The sequence below is a fragment of the Chelonia mydas genome, chromosome 1 (assembly GCF_015237465.2).
Source record: "Chelonia mydas isolate rCheMyd1 chromosome 1, rCheMyd1.pri.v2, whole genome shotgun sequence".
NCBI classification, from domain to species: Eukaryota; Metazoa; Chordata; order Testudines; family Cheloniidae; genus Chelonia; species Chelonia mydas.
Genome location: NC_057849.1, coordinates 134,181,533 through 134,199,671, shown reverse-complemented (window position 1 = coordinate 134,199,671; position 18,139 = coordinate 134,181,533). Strand labels below are relative to the sequence as shown.

The 18,139-nt window shown below is 44.8% G+C and overlaps 1 long non-coding RNA gene across 1 annotated transcript; it reads right to left on the bottom strand.

Annotated features, from left to right (window-relative positions):
* Positions 1-1,958: 1,958 nt before the first annotated feature.
* Positions 1,959-18,124, bottom strand: LOC122464021. Its single transcript, XR_006287854.1, has 3 exons — positions 17,785-18,124; positions 3,140-3,229; positions 1,959-2,740 (listed from the first exon to the last, which is right to left on the bottom strand). It is a non-coding gene; the product is annotated as an uncharacterized LOC122464021 (long non-coding RNA).
* Positions 18,125-18,139: the final 15 nt, after the last annotated feature.

Sequence of the window (18,139 nt, the reverse complement as noted above, 5' to 3'; positions counted from 1 at the left end):
GGGAGTTTGCCTGATTAAGACTACAACATCAAGCCACTTATGCTTTAATCACCACACTTTACATGTGACTTCAATGCACAGCTACGTATAAAAGGAAGATATTTTTATCCTCACTTTTATTTAAGTCAAAATTGCAGTAATTCACCTAAATCCTGCATCATGGTAGGGGGTAAGACTAGGTGATCCTTGCAGTCCTTTCTAATCCTGTGGTTCTGTGATCCTATTATTTTAATTACAGGGTACACCAAGTTTAGGCATTAACCAAATCTTCTAGGAACAGTTCATTAAACTATTGCAAGTTTTTAAACTTGTCATCTTGTATCAGTCTTGTAGTTATGTCTAATATCCAAATTAAAGAATAAAAGGAGTGCATGCTATGGGCCCATTTCTTCTCTGGCATGGTTTACATCAGCACTGGTGTAAGAGCTAGGGTTGCCAGGTGTCCAGTTTTCGACCAGAATGCCCAGTCAAAAAGGAACCCTGGCGGCTCCAGTTGGCACTGCGCATGTCTCGCATTTCTTGTGTATGTCCTTGGCCATCCGGTGCCAGTAGAATCTATTACAAATAAGTTCGAGAGTTCTCTCCATTCCCAAATGTCCAAAGTCATCATGCAGGGTCCTTGTGACAGGGCTCTGTATTCTTTTGGTAGCACTAGTTGTGTTAGTTGATTTTGCACAGAGGGGTACTCTTTGGGGAGAGCCTCAGGGAGTCTGTCAATGTCACATACAAGCTGAGGGGGCTGGAAGGAAGTGTAAACCAGCTGAGACTCTCTTTTGGTTTGGCCCTTTGTCTTTGAAACAAATTAAACATTAGGAGCAATCAAAGATTTATCATACTCAACATTTGGGAACCTAACTGAGACAGGTTTCAGAGTAACAGCCGTGTTAGTCTGTATTCGCAAAAAGAAAAGGAGGACTTGTGGCACCTTAGAGACTAACCAATTTATTTGAGCATGAGCTTTCGTGAGCTACAGCTCACTTCATCGGATGCATACTGTGGAAATCGCAGAAGACATTATATACACAGACACCATGAAACAATACCTCCTCCCACCCCACTCTCCTGCTGGTAATAGCTTATCTAAAGTGATCATCAAGTTGGGCCATTTCCAGCACAAATCCAGGTTTTCTCACCCTCCGCCCTCCCACAAACAAACTCACTCTCTTGCTGGTAATAGCCCATCCAAAGTGACCACTGTCTTCACAATGCGTATGATAATCAAGGTGGGCCATTTCCTGCAGAAATCCAGGTTCTCTCACCCCCTCACCCCCCTCCAAAAACCACACACACAAACTCACTCTCCTGCTGGTAATAGCCTCTCTCTATTACCAGCAAGAGAGTGAGTTTGTTTGTGGGAGGGCGGAGGGTGAGAAAACCTGGATTTGTGCTGGAAATGGCCCAACTTGATGATCACTTTAGATAAGCTATTACCAGCAGGAGAGTGGGGTGGGAGGAGGTATTGTTTCATGGTGTCTGTGTATATAATGTCTTCTGCGATTTCCACAGTATGCATCCGATGAAGTGAGCTGTAGCTCACGAAAGCTCATGCTCAAATAAATTGGTTAGTCTCTAAGGTGCCACAAGTCCTCCTTTTCTTTTAACTGAGACAGCCTTTCCTAGAACCAGAACATTTTAATAGATCTAATTATATATTCTCTTAAAGATTCATGACAAGCCTGCTGTTGCCGCCTTCCTTTACTGGCGAGAACGCTGTTAAAAGTCAAGACCATAAAGACTTTTTGACAAGTCTGTTTTAATTGCAGTGATTCCCAGATGAGAAGGAACTCATAAAATGATGACATACAACTTTTTTTCCCAAATGGTTATTTAAAAAAGCAATCTCATTAAACGAGCTGCAAATGCTGCGTAAGACCCATACCTTAATGATACCCAGACCAGTTTTTCATTTGGATTCCAATGGCTTGCACTTTACCAGAAAGATTACAGGACCAGCATGATATTTGTTAATTTTTAATAACACCACTATCACTACCTGGGAGAAAAAGCAACACTGCTGAAAACACTGAAGTAAATTACTGTATTTTCAAACTTTTTGTTTGTGCTGATATGTCAAGCCCAAAATCGGCTTGGATGTCAGTGAAACTCAGATCAGCGACTTGAAATTAGTGATGACTTAAGTACACTCCAAAAGATCCAGCTGCATCAGACACTTTTGGACTCTTCCTGAGATTTAATATGATTTGAATACAGGTAACATTTACAGACCTCACCCAGGCGTGAGTCCCCATTGTGCTAGGCACTGTACAAGCATGGGGTAAGGTCCTGAGCCCTGCTTCAGTCTCTTTTCACCAGGTAAAAGGCCAGAGCAGCATAAGGGGGCCCCACAATTGCAGCCAGGGAAGGATTCCTCTGGTGCAGACTTTGCAGAGACAGACCTAAGGTTACCTTCCTAGAGCCCCCTTGGAAGCCCTGACATAGCAGGACATGTCAGGGCAGAGCTGAGGGCGGAAGGGATATGTCAGGGGCAGGGCCCCAGCATGTGGTGCTGCAGAAATTCCAGGCGGTGCTGCAGCCCATAGGGGAGCCTGAGAAGGTTGCTGAAACTTAGAAAGGCCCTCCGGACTGTCTATGTTATGCCAGGTGCCTCTTGAGTCCTCAGAGAAGGCCAGGATTGGGACGGCGCAAAGGCCATCCTAAAGCTGCTTAGGTGCCCCTCTCTTGGGCTATGGAATCTCACCCACTGAAGAGACGCCAACCTCTGCCCCAAAGAGTTTACACTCTAAAAAACAAAACAAAAAACAAAAATAAATAAGCAATTGTCCGAAGCCCAGAACTAATAAGTTGACAATGTTTCACTCAACCTACCACCATCCCGTGACCCCTGCTACCATTCATTATTGCATCTTCACCCTGGGCAGCCCTCCCGCATAAGAGACCAGTGAGCCTCAGTCTGAGAACAGAGAGGAAAAGTTTCTTTAATTGTAAAAAAAAATAAAAATAAAAATAAATAAAAATGAAGGTTTGTTCTCAGACACTTCCTGTCCTGGGGAATCTTTATTCCTGGTGGCAGTGGGCAGAGAAACCACGTGGCCTGTCCCCATGTCTCCCCTCCTGTTTCAGCTGCTGCCTGACAGAAACACCTCATTTATACTAGTTTGGAGTTTGTGGCTTTTCTTACCATAAGCCATTTCAGGGGCGACAGCTTACTGTGGGGAGAGAGGGGAACTGTGGGGATGATGTCAGTCAAAGGCTTCTCAGAGCTTCTACTCTGGTAAGCAAAAAACATACAGTAGGATTAGTAAGTATGTATGTACTGCTGCAACAGACATGCTGCCACACACCGGTGTACATGCAGTCAGGATGTGTATTAAAGCCCAGCCATTTCTAATTGAAATACAAGCTTGCTGGAATAGTTCCTAGACTTGCTGGAATAGTCAATGGCTATTAGCCAGAATGGACAGGGATGGTGTCCCTAGCCTCTGTTTGTCAGAAGCTGGGAATGGGCGACAAGGGATGGATCACTTGATGGTTACCTGTTCTGTTCATTTCCTTTGGGGCACCTGGCATTGGCCACTGTCGGAAGACAGGATTCTGGGCTAGATGGACCTTTGGTCTGACCCAGTATGGCCGTTCTTATGTCGTCACATCAACAGGTAGCGGGCGTGAGGGGAAAAAATAGTAATGAAAAAACTCTAGCTCTCTTCAGTTAGGTTTCATAACAGCAGTGAAGCACCGCAGGGGAGAGCTTAGATGGGTATTTGTTTTCATGGCAACACACATTCCTCTTTGCACCTATGACTTCAATATTAGAGGCTTTGCTATCAAGCATATTATTTATGCTTTTATACCAAATGAGATCCTTACAACTCAAGAGTGCAGAAGGAGGCAGGGCCTACTGTTAGAGTAGATGCTAGACAGTTTAGCATGAGGCATTGCATCTGATATTTTTAGCAGTTTATTTTTCAAGTAATTGAGACTAATAGTACTGGAAAAGATGGACTTAAGTAGAATTCTTAATGTGACAGGGTGGGTTTTTTTTTTTCTTTAAGTACATTGCATCTGGCCTTTGTGCAGTATGCCATTCAATCCAGGAAATTATTTTATTGCCAGAGTCTGAAGTATCAGTAAATGTGGGTGAAGAGTTCTGTGATATCAAAAAAGGAAGTGGGAAAGCATCGTTTTAATTCCAGTCATGCATGTGCCTTTTTATAGACAGCTATAGGCTTAATGAGATCCATCTCTCCTAAATGTGCATTAGCACTGATCATCGGTTAGACACATAAGACACCTTTAATCAAAATGAAAGACAACTCTCCCACTTCCACTGTTCCTATATGGTAATTAAGAATGATGCCATTCCAAGTTCACAGAGCAGACTGAGGGAAGTGATCAGTACCATATAGCAATGGTGTTTTCTTTCGGATTTGTTTTAAGGAGGTAATGCATGGTCATATCACTATAGTTTCCCGAATATACCCTCCTCCTGGACAAAGAAACTCGAACATTTTTTGTAAACAGCGAAAAAGAGTGCTTTAAAATAACAAACATTCTACTCTTTATTTGAGCCCTTAAGACAGGAGTCAGGTTTGAAGTGTTTTTAGGGTGACCAGATAGCAAGCGTGAAAGATGGGGACGGGGGTGAGGAGTGGGTGGTAATAGGTGCCTATATAAAACAAAGCCCTGAATATTGGGACTGTCCCTATAAAATAGGGACATCTGGTCACCTTAAGTGTTTTGCATCATCACTTCTGGCCAGTTTCCTGGACTAAGAAAAATTTGGAGGGAGGATTCTAGGGGAGAGGTCTGTACTTGTCAGGGGCAGAGACCTGAATCGGGGCACATGGGATGAAAGCCTAGCTCAACTGAAGTTAACAGAAGCTTTGCCATTGACTTCATTTTAGTCAGGATTTCATCCTGGGTGGAGCCAGTCCCCCAAGCCAGTTTACCTCACCCTCTTTGGGAACCACTCCTCCACCCCTGACCCTGCCTGGGAATAGACACTACCTCTTGCTATGGCCAAGTCCTGTCCCTTGTCTCAGGCCAAGTAACAGCAGGTGCATCAGGATCAATGCAGTAGCAGCAGCTTTGTGCAAGGCAGAACCAGCATGAGGACTAGAATGGCTCTGTGCTGAAGAGGCTCATCAGCAAGGCAGGTAGAAAGCACAAGGATCTGCCTGCTTGCAGGGGGAAAGGGGCTCTTTTGGAGCTATGGAGGTGAGGACAACTGGGAGACAAAATATCTAGAGAGCTGGGAAAGGCTCCTTCATTAGCTGAAGGGGTAGGGAAGAGATGGGAGGGTTATGGGGCTGTTGCTGGGCAGAAGAAAGAGTGTGAAAGTTAACTGGCTCCAGTCTTTCATTTTGGAACCAAAAGGAAAAATAGACCCTGCTTTTACTATGCCTCCTTATCAAGATTTGGCATGACTCTAATCACACCAGTTCTTAACGAGCAGATCCCTCCCCGCTGATCAAATGGGACCCATACATGTTCACTGAGACCCTGCTAGATGAGTAGGGCAGGTGCTGTTAGCACAGCCTGCTCAGTCTCCACCACTTGGTATCTGGAAGGACAGGCGGTTAGCCAAGACTGGTAGTAGTGGAGATGGAGTGCCCACTGCTCGAGCTGGGGACTACAGGATCTCCCTCCTGGGGATGCTTTCTTTGTCTTTGTGTTCTAGATGGTCACACTTGGGAGGACAGGGTGCTAAAGGGCTGGCATATCCCAGTGCATAGAAAGGACCGGGGAGCCAGTGGTGGAGCTAATGGGAGGGAAGCCACCTGTCCGCCCAGTGGTCTCTAGGGATATGTCTACACAGCAACTAGACACCTGAGGCTGGCCCGTGCCAGCCAACTTGGGCTCGCAGATCTTGGGCTGTGGGGCTGTTTCGCTGTGTAGATGTCTGGGCGTGGGCTGGAGTCCGGGTTCTAGGACCCTGCAAGGTGGGAAGGTCCCAGAACTAAGGCTCCATCCCTAGCCTAGACATCTACACAGCAGCTAAACAGCCCCGCAGCCTGAGACCTGCGAGCCTGAGTCAGTTGGCACGGGCCAGCTGCGGGCTTTTTTTTGCTGTGTAGACAGACCAGAGGTGTATGTGTGGTGCCTTTTCAAGCTTATTATGCACAGAGGCCCCTCTAGAGGTAGGCAAGGTAGGCAACTGCCTATGGAGGCATATTCTCAGTGCACTGGGAGGTGATCCACCCCACACTAGCCTGCCATAGTGTAGACTGTCTGTGTGCACCCTGATACTAATTAATAGTTCCTTAATGCACTTTGATCTAGTCGTCTTTGCAATGGGACTAAATCAATGCACATTAACTAACGGAGAATGCGCATCAGCAGGGTGCACATCGGGTGCACCATGTGCACAGTAACACACCCACAGAGAGCTTGGCACAGGCCATGCAGCTGGAGGGTCCAGCTGGGTGGGGAGAGCCCAGGAGGAGCCCACAGTTTAGACTGGTCCCCGGTGGCTCCTCTGGGGCTGAGTCCAAGGGCAAGGCTCCCCACACAGGTCAGGCAGCAACCAGCTAAATGGCAGTCCCTGCCCCTCATCTGTCCCCCGCCCTATTGCACTTGCCCCTCTCCATCCCCCATGTCTTAACCCCACTCCAGCTGCCCCAACCTTCCCCTCTCCCGGCATCCTTACCCACCCAGCTTTCCTACCATCACCCCTGCTCTCCCGCAGTTGCAAAACCTGGTTCTGCCACTGAGGCAAGTACTCCCAGACCACAGTAGCATCTCAGCAGATGTTGGCTAGCGCGATGCCCACCAAAACTGGAAGCCACAGTATTGGCATTGATTTGAGAGAGCTGCTAACAATCCTGAGCAAGGCATAAATTTCAGGCTCAAGTTGACTAGAATAACAATTGGTTTTAATGACATCTGTGATTGGCAATGGATATAAGACCCACTGCTTGGCAGCCACCAGCTTCTTTCAGCATAACAAGTAGTCTAATATTGTGTTATAGGTGCATGTTATATTGTGAGTGTGTGGGTGTGTGTGTGTGTCATAAATATAAAGGGAAGGATAAAAACCTTTAAATCCCTCCTGGCCAGAGGAAAAACCCTTTCACCTGTAAAGGGTTAAGAAGCTAGGATAACCTTGCTGGCACCTGACCAAAATGACCAATGAGGAGACAAGATACATTCAAAGCTGGAAGAGCAGGGGGAACAAAGCGTTCTCTCTGTCTCTGTGTTTTTTTTTTTTTTTTGCCGGGACCAGAGCAGGAATGCAGGTCAGAACTCCTGTAAAGGGCTAATAAGCAATCTAGTTAGATATGCGTTAGATTCTGTTTTGTTTAAATGGCTGATAAAATAAATTCTGCTGAATGGAATGGATATTCCTGTTTTTGTGTCTTTTTGTAACTTAAGGCTTTGCCTAGAGGGATTCTCTATGTTTTGAATCTGACTACTCTGTAAGGTATTTACCATCCTGATTTTACAGAGGTGATTCTTTTACTTTTTCTTCAATTAAAATTTTTCTTTTAAGAACCTGATTGCTTTTTCATTGTTCTTAAGATCCAAGGGTTTGGGTCTGTGTTCACCTATGTAAATTGGTGAGGATTTTTATCAAGCCTTCCCCAGGAAAGGGGGTGTCGCGTTTGGGAGGATTTGGGGGGAAAGACGTTTCCAAGCGGGCTCTTTCCCAGTTATATATTTGTTAGAAGCTTGGTGGTGGCAGCAATAAAGTCCAAGGGCAAAAGGTAAAATAATTTGTACCTTGGGAAAGTTTTAACCTAAGCTGGTAAAAATAAGCTTAGGGGGTTTTTCATGCAGGTCCCCACATCTGTACCCTAGAGTTCAGAGTGGGGAAGGAACCTTGACATGGTGGCAGAGAGGTGGGATTAACTTGAAATCATTTTGAGATCAATTTGAGATTTTTTGAACCAGAAGCACAGATTTTTTAAAAGGAAATATTTTTTTCCCTTTGGGCTGCTGGAAAGCAGGTTTTAAGCTGAAAGCAGTTAGAGTTTTTTTTGTCTCTGCTTGGGAGCCAGAGTAGAGAGAAAAGGTAATTGTCTTTTGTGAGCTGGAGTTTTCTCTACCTAAAGGCAGGGTAGTTAACCTCCTGCAGGGAAATTCACAAGTCTTCACAGACCTGAAGTTGTTTTTACCTAAGAGCAACTAGACGGGTTTTCTGTCTATTTACCTGCAGACAAAGGTATTAGGGTTTTTTTTTTTTTAAGGATTTTTCTGTAGGCTGACAATCACTATCAGAGAACATAGTTATCCGGTTACAGCACAACTTATATATATTTTGACAAGCCAAGTTTTTTGTTTGTTTGTTTGTTTTATTTCTAACTCTCGAGTGTAAAGTTAGTTAAAAACAGAGAGGCAAACATGACAGAAACCAAGGAAAAATCCCAAGAGGCTGCCCATAGGAGAGCTATGGAGACAAAGGAAAAAGAAATGGAGGAGAAGGAAAAAGAGAGGAAGCATGCTGAGGCGGGGAAGGAAAAAGAGAGGAGGAAGCATGCACTGGAGATGGAGAAGGCAAAGGCTGAGTGGAATCTACTGGATAACCCTAACCATCCTTCCCCAACAATCCACAAATGGGAGCGACTATGTCCACAGTATGATGAATCCAGTAATATTGCTGAATATTTTTTCACCTTTGAGAGACTGTGCACTCTCCATAAAATTCCTGAAGCTCACAAGATGACCACATTGGTCACAAAATTAACTGGAAGAGCTCTGGACATATTCAATAAGATGCCTATTGATGAGGCTTTTGACTATAATAAGTTCAAGGATTTGGTTTTAAAGCAATTTCAAATTACATCTGAAACATACAGAGTAAAATTTCGAACTCTTAAGAGATGGCCTGGATTAAGTAATGTGGCTTATCTAAACCAGATGAAGGATCTGTTAGATAAATGGGTCCAAGGAAGGGGTGTCACTAGCTTTGACGGAATGTGTGATTTGATAGCTCAGGAGCAATTCCTGAATATGTCCAAGGAGGAAATAAAATAGTGTTTATGGGATAAGGAAATGGACTCAGCAGAAAGTCTTGCTTCTTATGCTGATCGATACAAGCAGTCCCAGATCACCAGAGAGGCGGGCAAGCTGGAACAAAATGGATGGAGGGAGGAGAGAGGAAGAACCCTGGTCGCAGTTGGAGCGGATACCAGAAGGGACACTCTCAGACCACACCCTACTACTGGGGGCAGCCCAAGGCCCCAACTACACACCAAGAAATACTCCAGACACCTTATCGTCATGCCACATCATTCTCCAGCAACCCACCTAGCCCAGTGACCCGTCAGCTGGATGATGTTTTAAATGTAACGTGCCAGGGCATGTAAAGGCCAAATGCCCCAAGAACCCCAACCAATTACAGTTCATTGCACCGGAATCACACCAGAGGTCCTCAGGCCCGATACCTTCCAGATACCCTTGGAGCAGAGGGAAACTGAGTGTGGGCGGGAAGAAGGTCACCGCGTGGAGGGATACCGGAGCACAAGTGTCGGCTATCCACAAGTTACTTAGTGGACCCCAATTTAATTGACCCAGAGATCCAAGTGACAATTCAACCTTTCAAGTCCAACTCTTTCAATTTGCCTACAGCCAAGTTGCCTGTCCAGTACAAGGGCTGGTCAGGAACGTGGACTTTTGCAGTATATGATGATTATCTCATCCCCATGCTGTTGGGGGAAGACTTGGACAATCATGTGAAGCTAGCCAAGAGGGTGGGAATGGTCACCCACAGCCAGGCTAAGCAAGCCGTCCCGCCTAGCTCTGTTCCGGAAACTTCTACCAGGACCCGGTCAGAGGTGATGGACCCGGACCCCATGCCAACGTCTGCAACAGCAGTAGTAGATCCAGTCCCAGAGACCCAGACAGAGCCAGTCCCAGAACCGGAACCGGCAGAAGCCGATAACCCTACACAAGAGGCTCAGCCGGAGCCTGAACCCCAACATAGTGCACCAGTGGAGAGCGGTTCACAGCCAATGGAAACAGCCCCATCCCCTACATCGCTTCCAGAGGGACCAAGCCTAGGTCCACAATCCAATGAGGAACTGATGTCTCCAGCATCAAGAAAACAGTTCCAGACCAAACAGGAAGCAGATGAAAGCCTCCAGAGAGCTTGGACGGCAGCCCAGAGCAACCCACTGCCTCTCAGCTCTTCTAATCGATCCAGGTTTGTTGTAGAAAGAGGACTTTTATACAAGGAAACACTTTCTGGTGGACACCAGGAAGACTGGCATCCTCAAAGACAGTTGGTAGTTCCAACTAAGTCTGGATAAAGCTCTTGAGCTTGGCCAACGATCATCCTAGTGGCCATGCTGGGGTGAACAGGACCAAAGACCATTTGGGGAGGTCATTCCACTGGTAGGGAATGGGAAAGGCTGTTTCTACCTATGTCCGGTCTTGTGAGGTATGCCAAAGAGTGGGAAAACCCCAAGACCAGGTCAAAGCCCCTCTCCAGCCACTCCCCATCATTGAAGTTCCATTTCAGTGAGTAGCTGTGGATATTCTGGGTCCTTTTCCGAAAAAGACGCCCAGAAGAAAGCAGTACATACTGACTTTTATGGATTTTGCCACCCGATGGCCGGACCAGTAGCTCTAAGCAACACCAGGGCTAAAAGTGAGTGCCAGGCACTAGGAGACATTTTTGCCAGGGTAGTGTGGCCCTCCGACATCCTCACAGATGCAGGAACTAATTTCCTGGCAGGAACTATGGAAAACTTTTGGGAAACTCATGGGGTGAATCACTTGGTTGCCACCGCTTACCATCATCAAACAAATGGCCTGGAGGAGAAATTTAATGGAACTTTGGGGGCCATGATACGTAAATTCCTAAATGAGCACTCCAATGATTGGGACCTAGTGTTGCAGCAGTTGCTCTTTGCCTACAGAGCTGTACCACATCCCAGTTTAGGATTTTCACCATTTGAACTTGTATATGGCCACGAGGTTAAGGGGCCATTACAGTTGGTGAAGCAGCAATGGGAGGGGTTTACACCTTCTCCAGGAACTAACATTCTGGACTTTGTAACCAACCTACAAAACACCCTCCAAAACTCTTAGGCCTTGCTAAAGAAAACCCACAGGATGCTCAAAAAGAGCAAAAACATGCCAGAGAGCGTTCCTTCAGGGGACCAGGTCATGGTCTTAAAGGCGCTCCAGGCCCATAAAATGGAAGCGTCGTGGGAAGGGTGATTCACAGTCCAGGAGCACCTGGGAGCTGTTAATTATCTCATAGCATTCCCCACCTCCAACCAAAAACCTAAGGTGTACCATATTAATTCTCTAAAGCCCTTTTATTCCAGAGAATTAAAGGTTTGTCATTTTATAGCCCAGGGAGGAGATGACGCTGAGTGGCCTGAAGGTGTCTACTATGAAGGGAAAAGTGCTGGTGGCGTGGAACTGGTGAACCTCTCCACGACCCTTGGGCATATGCAGCAACAGCAGATCAAGGAGCTATGCACTAGGTATGCGCCGACATTCTCAGCCACCCCAGGACTGACTGAACGGGCATACCACTCCATTGACACAGGTAATGCTCACCCAATTAAAGCCCAACCTTACCGGGTGTCTCCTCAAGCTAAAACTGCTATAGAACGGGAGATCCAGGATATGTTACAGATGGGTATAATCTGCCCCTCTGGCAGTGCATGGGCATCTCCAGTGGTTCTAGTTCCCAAAGCAGATGGGGAGATACGTTTTTTGCATGGACTACCGTAAGCTAAATGCTGTAACTTGCCCAGACAACTATCCAATGCCATGCACAGATGAACTATTAGAGGAACCGGGACGGGCCCAGTTCATCTCTACCTTGGACTTAACCAAGGGGTACTGGCAGGTACTGCTGGATAAATCCGCCAAGGAAAGGTCAGCCTTCACCACACATCTCGGGCTGTATGAATTTAATGTACTCCCTTTCAGGCTGCGGAATACACCCGCCACCTTCCAAAGACTTGTAGATGGTCTCCTAGCGGGATTAGGAGAATATGCAGTCACCTACCTTGACGATGTGGCCATATTTTCGGATTCCTGGGCAGAACACCTGGAACATCTACAAAAAGCCTTCGAGCGCATAAGGGAGGCAGGACTAACTGTTAAGGCTAAGAAGTGTCAAATAGACCTAAACAGAGTGACTTACCTTGGACACCAGGTAGGTCAAGGAACTATCAACCCCCTACAGGCCAAAGTGGATTCTATCCAAAAATGGCCTGTCCAAAAGTCAAAGAAACAGGTCCAATCCTTCTTAGGCTTGGATGGTTATTACAGGCGATTTGTACCGCAATACAGCCAAATCGTTGCCCCACTGACAGATTTAACCAAAAAGAAACAGCCAAATGCCGTTCAGTGGACTGAAGAGTGTCAGAAGGCCTTTAACCAGCTTAAAGCGACACTCATGTCTGACCCTGTACTAAGGGCCCCAGACTTTGACAAACTGTTCCTAGTAACCACAGATGCATCCAAGCGTGGTGTGGGAGCAGTTTTAATGCAGGAAGGACCGGATCAAGAATTCCACCCTGTAGTGTTTCTCAGCAAGAAGCTGTCTGAGAGGGAAAGCAACTGGTCAGTCAGTGAAAAAGAATGTTACGCCATTGTCTACGCTCTGGAAAACTATGCCCATATGTTTGGGGACAGCGTTTCCACCTGCAAACTGACCACGCTGCACTTCAGTGGCTTCATACCGCCACGGGAAATAACAAAAAACTTATTCAGTGGAGTTTAGCTCTCCAAGATTTTGATATCGACATCCAACACATCTCAGGAGCTTCTAACAAAGTGGCTGATGCACTCTCCCATGAAAGTTTCCCAGAATCAACTGGTTAAAATCATCCTTGAGATGTGGAAAATATTGTTAGTCTTTCTATACTTGGTAGTATATTTAGAGATGCATGTGTATTATTAACTCTGTTTTCTCCTAGAGCTCCAGGAAGAAATCCCAGCCAGCGTTTCACCCTATCTGTGATTTGGGGGGCGTGTCATAAATATAAAGGGAAGGGTAAACACCTATAAATCCCTCCTGGCCAGAGGAAAAACCCTTTCACCTGTAAAGGATTAAGAAGCTAGGATAACCTCGCTGGCACCTGACCAAAATGACCAATGAGGAGACAAGATACTTTCAAAGCTGGAGGGGGGTGGAAACAAAGGCTCTCTCTGTCTGTGTTACTTTTGCTGGGACCAGAGCAGGAATGCAGGTCAGAACTCCTGTAAAGGGCTAATAAGCAATCTAGTTAGATATGTGTTAGATTCTGTTTTGTTTAAATGGCTGATAAAATAAGTTGTGCTGAGTGGAATGTATATTCCTGTTTTTGTGTCTTTTTGTAACTTAAGGCTTTGCCTAGAGGGATTCTCTATGTTTTGAATCTGACTACTCTGTAAGGTATTTACCATCCTGATTTTACAGAGGTGATTCTTTTACTTTTTCTTCAATCAAAATTCTTCTTTTAAGAACCTGATTGCTTTTTCATTGTTCTTAAGATCCAAGGGTTTGGGTCTGTGTTCACCTATGCAAATTGGTGAGGATTTTTATCAAGCCTTCCCCAGGAAAGGGGGTGTCAGGTTTGGGAGGATTTTGGGGGGGAAAGACGTTTCCAAGCGGGCTCTTTCCCAGTTATATATTTGTTAGACGCTTGGTGGTGGCAGCAATAAAGTCCAAGGGCAAAAGGTAAAATAATTTGTACCTTGGGAAAGTTTTAACCTAAGCTGGTAAAAATAAGCTTAGGGGGTTTTTCATGCAGGTCCCCACATCTGTACCCTAGAGTTCAGAGTGGGGAAGGAACCTTGACTGCTGCACAAGGGTCAAATGGAGAGGGTAGTATGGAGAAAACAGGGTCCCCCATTAAAATGAAGAAATGAAGTTAATAATTCAGAGAGAGGGCAGAATGGAAGGACCAATTCCTCTTAAATATTTAAGGCTGTGTCTTGATGCCTTTACTCAGTCTGAGTTACATGGAATTTCATGGGACATTCCGTTCCAGAGTTCAGTTCAACTTGAATAAGGGTATCAGAGGCTGAAACTTAGTATTCAAGCTGTAATATTAGGTCACGGCAGCCCTTGTGAGGAATTTAAGGAAAACTAGTTGACCTGGAACAGAGGAACAGCTGAAACAATGTGTGGTTGGATTCCTTCAAGGGATTTGAAATCCTCAGAGATTGTCTCAGTCTACAATGGAAATAGCAAGAGAGGGAGATAATGATTTTGCAAGAACATAGCTCATTACTGCCTAAAACCCTGACAGTGGCAGATAAGCTTTGTTAAAGTTTCAAGACAAAGTACACGTTCCAGTGAGATAATCAAAAGAAATCAGAGGTCATCTTTCAAGAGCACTGAATTTACATTTTTAATGATTATTTCCTTCAATTCTCCAGGCATGGAAGGCCTAACACATCAATCCTTAATGTGCTTCAGGAAGTGAGAGTGTGTTTCTGCTGTAACTCAATACCTGGCAACTGATCGCTACATAAGAGAAACTTTTATGGATTTAATTTCACAGCAGAGTGTCTTAGATTTAAATGCAGTGACCTTTTTGGTCAAGCTGAATACTGAAACTCGAGCTTCCACCCCAGAGGATGCAGCTCACCAGAGAACTAAAAGGCACATTAGTGGATCAGTCTCACTTTGTTCAGCCACTGTGCCTCATTCTCATGCTACCCACCCACCCTCTCGCTATCTGTCTCAGTCCACCTCAGACTGAGAAAAAGTCTTCACTGTCTTGCCAAAGGTGTGCAAGGACCTTTAGGACCATTGTTTGGACCCATATTTATTACCTTTCCCTCTGACTCCTTTTATTTTGGCTTGTGTTCCTGAAGCGAGTCCCATACATTAACTCCGTTCATTGTGGATTCAGAGGTGTTTTTGTTAGATTGTCTCATAGGTGCTGACTCCGGGGTTGCTCAAGCACCCACCGGAAAAAAATAGGGGGTGCTCAGCTCCCAGGAGCCATAGTCGTAGGCAACACAGGACTCTTGCTTATGGGGAGACTGGACGGAAGTGCTGGAAGCTTCCTAGAAATGTCGGGGGGGTGCCCACTGGCGCCCAGACCATGGCCCCATCCCCCGCTCCACCCTGAGGCCCCACTCCCAGTCCATCTCTTCCCCTGAGGCCCTGCCCCCACTCTGCCTCTTCCCACCTTTGCTCTGCTTCTTTCCCTGAGGCTCCCTCCCACAAGGTGCCCCCGCCTGCTTCTCTATGCCTCATCCCCTGAGGCCCTCCTGCTCACCCTTTGCTCCCCTCCATCTCCTCCCACAAGGCACCCCCTACCCACTTCTCTCTGCCCCCTCCCACGAGCCCCCGCATTCCTCTCTGCCTCCTCCTCTGAGGCCCCCACCCACTAGCATACCAGTGATAGACACATATTCAATAACTAGAATATGAAAGAAGCATATAAATATGCTGAAAATAGCCTCCCCCCAAAACTGACAGAGCTTTACCCCCCTGCCCCCCATTCCCAGAAACACACACCCCTCTTCAAAAGCACCCACTGGCAAAAACAAAAAGTCAGCACCTGTGGATAGTCTTCATAGTACTCTCTCATGTTAATATTGCACGGTGCCTTGGATGGGATGGCCAAGGGGGTACTTCAGAAATAATTTTTTTCTTGTCATCAAATGGTGCCTATTGTAATATGATTTAAAAACAGAGCTGCAGCTCAACTGAGTCCCCGGCCTGAGCACTTTGCCAAGCCAGATGCTCACTTGTGCCTGTTATCATAGAAAACAGCAGCAAAGCAGCTGAATTGCAGAGTAGCACCAGCCAGTAGTCTCCAGAGAAGCAGAGCTGTGGGCTTCATGAGAGATGTGTTGTTTATGTGTCAGACATTAAACCCATGAGACTTTGCAGTCTGCAACAGAGCAAATCATAGTGGGTTTAAAACAGCACCCAAAAGAGACATGAAAGTCTCAGGATTTTTTATGTTAAACTAGTGCACATCATTCATCAGAAAAGCTCACTTACATACTGTATTAAAAGATAGGGTGATAAAAGATAAGATGGGAATGTAGCTACAACATTGGAATTAGAGCTGTTCCTTCTACTCCCACAAAAATCTAAGGACTTCTGAATATTCCTTCCTCACTATTATTCTCAAGTCATTACCCAATTAAAAGCTATTCAGACAGGGCCTGTTCTCGTTCTCGAAGTCAATTCCTAACATCCCTTTGCCTTCAGTGGTTGAAAGATTTACACATAATGCACAAAACATATACCCCTTCTGTGGGCTTTTTTAAAGTGTAATAAAGTCCCCCAGCTTTTTGTGCCAATGGACATACCTGATTTCAATTTAAAATCATCATGGCTCTCAGTTGGCTTAAGCCAAATTCTGAACCCTGAACTCTTTCCCATGTACTATTGCTAGACTGTTCAGTTAGACGCCAATTCAGGGAAAGGACTTAAGCAGATGCTTAACTGGAGCTCAACCATATACTAAAGACAAAGCACCTTTTAAAGAACCTTTCCTGAATAAGGCTCCTTTCCTTAATCTGGGCCTTAATTTGGAAGGAGAGTGGGATACATGTAGCATATAATGAGAGTATCATGTTATTCTACAAAACAAACTAGCATCAATTTTTCTTTTGTATTACTCCAAATTATATTTTATGTCTACTTTAAGGCTCCTGGAAAAGGGGCTAAGTGAAAACGAGTATCTGGTCTTTAGAGTCTGTATTATATAAAACTCTGGAATACATTGAGGACATTGTGAGAAAAGTGGCTTGTTGAACTTGCTAACTAATTTTTATGGAGACAAAATTGCCAACACTGAAATTATCTTTTATGAAAGGAAATGTGGAGTTATAGATTCACAATAGGAGCTGGGGCATTTTTTAAACCTATAAATGCATTGCGCTGGCCTTACATAATGCTAATTTCTGTGGGATTTTTTTAAGGTATCAAAAATACTGTTTTAAGTGATGTTCATATTACAGTGGGAAAATAAGTCTCTAGGGGAAAGAACAATATGCATCCAGCAATTTAGTCCTAATCATGTGTTTACCCAAGGAATATTGATTTATTCATACCACTAAAAATAATTATATTTTTTCCCAAAGCGATACTGCTAAACGCTATACACTGAAATTGTTGTTTTCTAAGTCTGTATATTATAAATTCCTGAGTGCAGGAACTCTCTCTTTTTCTTTGTTTTGTACAGCACCAAGAACATTGCTAAACAAATAATAGATAATAGTATACCCCTGCAAGGATACATTTCCAAGTGAGGCACATACACTCATTTGAATGCTCCCAGTGTATCAATAGGTATACAAGTATGCAATATGTGCAAGTATCAGATGTTCACGTGTAAATCAACTATTTACCAGGAGATATGGCTATGTAGGGACACAAATACCTGATTTGAGTGAAAAGAAAAGGAGTATTTGTGGCACCTTAGAGACTAACCAATTTATTTGAGCATAAGCTTTCATGAGCTACAGCTCACTTCATCGGATGCATACTGTGGAAACTGCAGAAGACATTATATACACAGAGACCATGAAACAATACCTCCTCCCATCCCACTCTCCTGCTGGTAATAGCTTATCTAAAGTGATCACTCTCCTTACAATGTGTATGATAATCAAGTTGGGCCATTTCCAGCACAAATCCAGGTTTTCTCACCCTCCGCTGCCCCACACACAAACTCACTCTCCTGAAACCTGATTTGAGTGCACACATTGGGAATATGCATACATCAGATGTGTAAATGTAAGCACAGAATGATTCTGAAAATCTGCTTCATAGATGACTGCTTCAGCTCAGCTGTAGAGACCAACAAAAATCCAAGGAGTTCCTTAAAAGTAGCTACTCTAATCAAAACAGTTAATAATAATGAAATAGAAACATTTAATAATGCAAGTAAATCTCACCTTTTGTGCACAAGTGCAAACCAACATCATTTGGATTATTCTGCCGAACCAAAACTTTCCTTTTCTTGTTGCTGGGCAAAGTATCAATGTAATCTCTATAACAGCACAATGTGTTATTACCGGTTGCCTAGCTCATTTCCTACATGATTAAAACAGAAGCCATACTTTTTTTTCTTACTGGGTAGGTGAATGAATACTAGAAGCCAGGTGAAAGTTATTTGCCTCTTGCTCTCCCATTTTCATGAATAGATGCATCAATAGGTCACACTATTGCTATTCATGGGCTGTAACTTCATCTAACACCCCTTCCTAGTATCTTTCATTCTTGTAATGATCTCAGCTAAGGTGTGACACA